Raw genomic sequence first — 7,892 nt, forward strand, 5'->3', positions numbered from 1 at the left:
CTTTTCTCAAGAGGGTAAGAGACTTCATGTTAAGAAATCAGTAACATTCCTTCAATTGGGAGCTTCTAATTACGCCCAAAGCTAATGGAAGGTTGGGTTTAGAGTCACACACTCTAAGCTAAATTGTTGCTTAAGGTGTATTGAAGTTAGATGGCAACACATAATTCTATCTCAATTTAAAGTTTGCATACCGCACTCAGAGCTTCTCTCCATAATGATTCCGGTATGGAAATCCACACTCAAGGGAATCGTATGAAGAGGTGGCCGTCATCTATTGGGGATAGCTGGCTCAAATCGAACGTTTGGCTCAACAATTGAGAGAGTATGGGAGCCCCCCCTTTGCTGCTTCCTACAACGATGTGAAGCTAGGAAAACCATGCTCCTTCTGGAAGAGAAGGGCCACATCGAGAAGCCCCTTAACAAAAGTGAGCTTGTTGCTATGGCGGTTGACTCATGCAAAGTACCGATCATTGGCAAAATGGGCTTTACTTCTCATTTTATGTCCATTGTGTCATCTCACATTTGAAACACACTTCCACTTGTTTTGAGAGTGTGAGAAAGTTGCATGCCCTTTGGCTCAAAGTGACGACAAGATGGATGGCAAAAGCAAATGTCCCCCTCAATATCAAATGGAAGCAAGCACTATTTGAAGATAAGGGCAAGCTCAAGGATACTCGACATAGCTCACTTGAGCGATGATCATCAAACAAATTTGGGCAATAAAAAATGACTTAGTTTTGATCTGCATAAGCTCTCAGCTTACCCTTTTGCTATGATTAGAGATATAATGTACCAAGGGTCCTTTAATTGTTTGGCAAAAAGTCTATGCATACACGCGGTTTAATGTCTATTTGAGTTTCAACTCAATTTTGTACAACTTTAAATGTTCTTTTCTCTCTCTGCCACAATTACAGCATCAACTTTAGATCTCAATGCTCAAATTCGACATCCTCTTACAAGCAACCACAGCCACAATCCACCTCCAACTAAATGGGCTGGACAAAAATTCCTGAGTTGCACCGTGAACTCTTTATCCAACAAAACAGGCGGAGACACATCGAGCCATCATATAATCGAGTCTTGCTCATCTAACAAAATGGGCTCCATGATTTCTAAATTGCATCAATGAAATCGTTACACAAAAAAATAGGCTGCAACATGATTCGGAGTTGCATCAACGGAATCATGTGCCAAGGATGCGGTTTTTGTCAGCATTACAACGTGAACGGTTGAATTCGTGAACATCAATGAACAGCTGGGCAGTCAGATTAAAGCTTAGAAATAGGTGGAAGGCGTGAACGCCACCTTCATAATACAGTAGCTGCACCTCCTTACCTATCTTCTTCAAATTATCTACGTACCGTATCTGCCAATCCTTTAGACAATCATACTCCCCGACAGTAACAATCGAAGGTGGTAGCTGTAGATCTGATATATCCGGTGCATTTGGCCCGAACACGTTGGCTGCCTCGTGATCCCTGTTTGCCCTAGGAGGAAGAAATGCTCGCCATGCCCAGTCGGTCATTTTGTAATTCAGTATCGGTGCATTTATCAGCCTTAATTCAGCTGCAGTCCTCTCTTCTGCTTCGAAGAAGGGAAACAACAGTACATGCCCGATTATCCTCATTGGATCGTTCTGGTTACGTTCTGCCGCTGCCTTGCAGCTCACTTGATGCACAATATTGCCCCCCGCGCTGTCGCCCATGAGAAAGCAGCGAGATAAGTCGGCCTCGGAAGGCATGTGATGTTTGCCTTGCGTTTGCAGCCATGTCAATGCCGAGAAACAATCGTTGTATACAATGGGGTAGCGGTGCTCTAGAGACCTCCTGTAGTCCACACAAATCACCACTGCCTGACATATCTTGCACAATCTTTTGCACAAGGAATTGTAGATGGTAGAATTGGCGGAGAACGTTGTAAACCCACCTCTGTGGAAGTAGAAGATAATGGGCATTCGCTCCTGAGATGCGCCATTCGCTTCAAAAGAGGTGGATCTATGTCCAGCAGGTACGAAAATCCGCACCCAAACGCCGGTTTCTCGTTTAATGACTACATCGTTAGAAGATACGCCACAAAGTGGGTGTTGTTGAGAGGAAGCCTTAGGCTCAAAAAGGTCAGAGAGACGACGATTGAGGGAGCCATCCTCGCGTCGTGCATAAGCCATGAGGAGAGATCCAATCTTCAAAAGAATTCACAGGCGGAAAGGAAACACCAATTTTCCAGATTCAGCGTAATCTAAGCTGAGCTGATCAACCATAGAAGAAACAGGATAAGTGTTCTATGAATCCTAGACACATGGTGATGAACCCAAACCACACTATGCCAACAATTGTAGTACACTATAGTAGTTGTCAAAGGGGTATTCCCTACCAATATATCAACCATATGGGCCACCAAACATGCCAATGATATAAAGGTCATGTCGGCCCACCAAACATGCCAGTGACAAAGGTGGAACATTCAGCTAGGTGCCACCATTGTAGTACACTAGAGTAGTTGTCAAACAGTTGTTCTTGTCTAGCAAAGGGGTCTCATCAATGTGGGCATTATTTGGGCTTGATATCTAAACAATATTGAGCTTGTAGGATGCCATGGAAGAATGCATGTCTCTTTAAGGTATTCCCCCATGCGTAGGTTAGCAACAATGGTAGAGCCCAGACCTCGAGCTTGCCAACAAACACTTCAAGATATTTTGAAGGAAAAAAAAATGTTTCCTGATATCTGCGAAATTATGAGGTATTGGTAGGTTTAAGCAGCAAGAGACAAACTACATGTAATTCACATCTCTTTCTCAAAGATAATCTCCAAGACCTTGCTACAGAGTATGATAGAAGGCGAATCAAAATTATGGGCTCAATCCATGAATGTTGGACTACACTTCATGGGCACTAGCCTTAAAGCAATGATGTAAGGACATGAAGAGGAGACGAGGATGCTAAAAAATGAGAGCTTTTGATGCAATTTTATTTGTAAAATGTGAGCAAGAATGTGGGGAGGGTGCAAAGGCAAGGTAGCATAAGCATCTTGAGGCCGTTACGGCTTAAGAAAGGAAAGCTAAAAATTTGGTCAAAGAGGAAAGGAAAAGATTACAAGAAGTCGAGAACTGTGCCAAATACCTCAATAAATAACAGAGCACACTAAAATAGATGAGGAGAAATGTAGAGGCTAAATTAAAATCCACATAGTAGAATTTCATGAGTCTTAGAGGGCAAAAAAAAAAGCTTTTACAAGTAGGACTTATAACATGCAGTAGAAGGAAACATGATAAAGCAACAACATGACAAAGATTAAACTAAAACAATGATGTAGAAGCTACAACAAATCCTTAGATACAAGCATAGTGTCTAGTTTAGATCAAGTGAAGAGTAGCCTCATTAGAGCACAACGTGAAGATGTGCAATGTTGGTGAGACAAGCATGATTCCCTAATATTAGAATACAATTCCATAATGCAAGAGATTTCCTAGCTCTAGAGATTGTATACACACTATTCAAAATTTTTGGACTTTCTCTCTTGGTTTGGACTTTTTTTTGGAGCATATCCTCTCCACTCAACTTCACTTAGTGAGCTAAAAAATTGGGTTTTTTTGAGCACTAAATGGGTCACTTATATACAAATATGGCCTTATTAAGCTAGTAAAAAGTCAAGTGGTAACCTCTAATTTTAAAAAAAATGGCTCAGTGAAGCTATAATTCGCAAACTCGTGCATGGTGCCCCCATCCAATAACTATAATAATAATAATAGTAGTCTCCTAACTCAAGTTCAATTTTAACACTATGAAGTGAAAATATGACACCATATGAAAAGAGTTTGTTGAATTCAACATATAAGTGGTGTATAGATATACCATTTTTTTGAAAAAAAAGAGTTTGTTGAATTCAATATATAAGTGGTGTATAGATACTCTTTTTTTTGAAAAACAAACCATACAATAAATTATCTTATTGGTGGTGTATAGATACACCATTTGTATGGAAAAAAGCATACAAAACCTTATCTTATGCATCTGAATCTCGTTCAGAGTCATCAGATTCATGTAATGTATTTGAGCTTGATGGGTCAAGTCTTGCCAAATGATGTTTAATATTGACACGACTTGGATCAAAGATTGTGATACATTTTTCAACATTGTATCCATGCTTCTTTTTAAAACTTCGTGTCCTTGATTTCCAGCAATGAATAATGCTACTGACTTCCACCTCTGTTAATCCCTCATTATTTGGAACCCATTCACGTTTCTTTTGCAAGCATCCCTCATAGAGTTGTTTTATTGTATATCTTCTCGGGAGATTTTTCAATGGCTTTGGTTCATACCATAAAGCTATGAATGTTATAGGAGTTCCCTTGTCATCCCTTTCTATCTTAGCAACCTTTGCAACCCAAATTGGGCCACCTTGGTCATCCAACTCTGAACCTGGATCAGATGCCCAAACTGCAACAAATAGACCCTCTTCAATCTCATTAGATGGTATAAACTATGGTAAGGGTTTGTCTCCCTTCCTGCCACAATATTTTCGAGGTAAAAGGCATTCCTCTGCTTCCTCCATATCTACTAACATATTTATATCCAAAGGAAAACTTGGTGACCTAGCTTGTTCCGGCCAAAAGGATTCAGAGTATTCAATGCTCATTAAGTTTTCTTGTCTTTCTAAAGATTGGATAAGTGCTTCAGTTGATTTAATTGTCTCCAAATTCTTAGTTGATTGCTCAGGATATTTTTGCATCATACTTTGAAGATGTTTAATGAAGGCTTTCAAGCCTTTCATTTCATCTATGTCAAGTGATTTGTTTTTTGCAAGAACAAATCTAGTTTCCTCCAATGGAATTATTCGTTGTAATAAAGCATATGACTCACTCCATAAATGATCTCTATCTACTGAGTAGTGCTTCCATTGCATCACTGGAATATTGTTATGCATGATGTGAAACCGAAAGTAGTGTGGATTTGTGTGTCCTATTAGGGCATCATCTCCTGTTTGTAAATGTGGCTCTATGAATGCTCTCCAATCTACCATCCTCTCTAAGATAGCCACTTCTTATTCTTCCTTGCGAGAACCTCCAATTTTTTCCCCAATTCAGAATAGCATATCCTCCATTGTCAAAACATCCATTGCCTTCAACTCACCAGAGATAACACTGAAGATTTGATCTATGTCTTCATGTGTATGGCCGACAAGAAGAAAGCCAACTTCCACTTCTTTAAATATTTTCAAACCAACCAGCATAGAGCATAAAGCAAATATATATTTATTCTTGTTCTCTCTCCAACAATTATCAGCTTGTATTCGCAATGTGTTAGGCAAACATCCGCGAGCATCTCTGCCCTTTCTTATTGCTTTCATGATTGATGTAACAACCTGGTTACTATCATGGTCATGCAAACTATCAATCCATACATCACAAAAGATTCGGTATCCATGTACTAATACTTCACACAAGTGTGTTTTTAGTCCACGTTTGCCCTCTAATGCCGGTGGGATACATCTATATCGTGGCAAAGTGGTTGTATTCTGGTCCATGCCATCAATGGTGATGCACATGGACTTATCGACATGTGAAATAGCTTCCTCTCTCCAAGAAGCATACAACTTTCGAGCATCCTGCACATGACGTAAATGGATTGATCGCCATTTAATATATCTTCCTCGTTGCTGCTCACATTTACTATGTTTAATGGCATTTTTTAATTCATCACATGTCTTACATTTTGACATCCTTTGCTTTGATGGTGTCTTGACATGGCAAAAATCTCTACGCCAAATTTTGTACAAGGTTGATCGTGAAATCATGCTCTCATCTCTGTCTTGTAAAGTTTTATTGACAGTTTGTAGGACGACCTTCTTTGTCATTCCCAAAGGAAGATGTTGTTGGCATTCGACACGTCCATCTAGCATTGTTTGTTGAAGATGAGGCTGCGGTAATGCATGGTCTTCGAGAACTTGCTTTAATGTTGCGGTTGCATTTATAGTGCTTCCATGGCATTTAAGCTTGTTAGGTATTTCCATGAATTGTATGAATAACTTGTTCTTTCACCTCTGCCCAGATGGTCCAATATGTGCCATGTGATAGTCCAGTTAACCATTGATATCCTCGATTGCAAATGGGTCTCCCATTAACCATGGGTTTCAATCTAGGTTTACAGTGTCTTGTGCTCAAATCTTGATTAGTGCCTTGATGAAGAAAGCATGAAAACTCTTGAAGAAGATAGTTATGTCTATTAGGCGCTGTCTTAGTCCAAATACCAAGGCGTATGGCTACACAATCATCTTTCCCAACTTTTCTAATGCAAAGTCTCTTGCAACAACCTCGCATAAGCATCCTTTCCATATTCTCCTCGGATAGCATCACATGTCTCTTTGGTTCTAGAATTGATGCCATGATTCTTCGCCTCTTCACACTCACATACTTTCTTTTTGTAAATAGTGTCTTGCGTTTTCTAGTTGTAAGACCATTAAACCTCGAATCCATTTCCCTTGAATCTTCATCTTTATAATCAAATGCTGTGTGGGCTTGAGAATTATTTGATACCTTATAATATCTTGGAAATGGCAATCTGGTCGACACGTTCATTGATGTCAATTTGTTGCCAATGCCTTTTGAATTTTGTGGTTGAACTGTTTCTCCTTCGTAACTCAAGATTCTCCCATCTATATTCTCTGGCATGCTAGCAACAATATTACGAACAACATGACAAGTCTCAGATTCTCTGCCCCTTTTGCCTTGTATTCGAGTGGTAACATCATGATCATTGTCACTAATATCATCAATTCTTGTTATTGCATCACTTATCCCATCGATCTTTGCGTGTATTTTTCTTTGTGGTCCCATCTTATTATTCTCAACACAAGACAAGTCTTTTATATCAATAAGCATGTTTGAGTCACTTGCAGCACAAGACAAGTACCAGTGAGCCTGTTCGAGTCACTTGCAACACAGGACAAGTCTTCTATACCAGTGAGCCTGTTTGAGTCACTTGCAACACATGACAAGTCTTCTATACCAGTGAGCCTGTTTGAGTCACTTGCAACATAAGACAAGTCTTCTATACCAGTGAGTATATTTGAGTCACTTGCAACACAAGAAACCTTTTCTACATCAACATCTATTACTATAATGTCCTCAATACCTGTGAGCATGCCATTATGATACTCTTGATTACTACTATAGCTTCTTATCAATTTGGATCCCATTTGTGTTATAGTCTTTTTCTTTTGATAATATTCCATTGTGTCTTCCATGACATTGAAGGAAACTGTCTTGGGCAAACTTGATTTCAAGAAAGCTAACCCCCATTTACAAGTACTATGAACTTGTAGTTGAGACGTAGTATTATGGACGTCTAATTGTGAAGTACTATCCATTGCATTTTGAATGACACCTGCACTAGTCAACTTAATTATCTCCACTATACAGAGAAAACTCTGAGCATAGCCCTTAAAGTTGCCAATTGCTAAAACTTCTCCGGAGCAAGATAACATCTCTACTTTTTCCCCCTGGATATAAGTTTTCTTGATATCTTGAAAGTATGTCTTTGGAACAATTTCGTCTTGGTCCCAGAGTGTTCTGTGTGCTTGCATATCAAATATGTCACATTGTAAGATATCTCCTAATGTTTCAAAGTCTCCATGTGGATATTTTAAATGTACTTTAGGATTTGCAACGTTGGTGATTATCACTACACATCTTCTCTCACCACAACGTTGGAAATAACACACATTCATAGGATCAAAACTATGAATTTGTTAAAAAGCCACCACTTCATTCTTCTTATATAACACCACATCCATACCCTCTGTTAGGGTGAATACCTGTTTTATGTATAAAAGTAGATTAGCAACTCAAAATGAACATAATAAATAATCATTAAGCTTATTATTACTTAATAACTTCT

At 39.1% G+C, this 7,892-nt stretch overlaps 1 pseudogene; it reads right to left on the minus strand.

Annotated features, from left to right (window-relative positions):
• Nucleotides 1–954: 954 nt before the first annotated feature.
• LOC147880841 (putative carboxylesterase 18 pseudogene) lies at nucleotides 955–2,307 on the minus strand (annotated as a pseudogene).
• Between the last annotated feature and the right edge of the window lie 5,585 nt (nucleotides 2,308–7,892).

The sequence above is a fragment of the Dipteris shenzhenensis genome, chromosome 32, assembly GCF_047967505.1.
Source record: "Dipteris shenzhenensis isolate YYH24624 ecotype China chromosome 32, Dip_SZ_1.0, whole genome shotgun sequence".
In the NCBI taxonomy this organism is placed as follows: Eukaryota; Viridiplantae; Streptophyta; class Polypodiopsida; order Gleicheniales; family Dipteridaceae; genus Dipteris; species Dipteris shenzhenensis.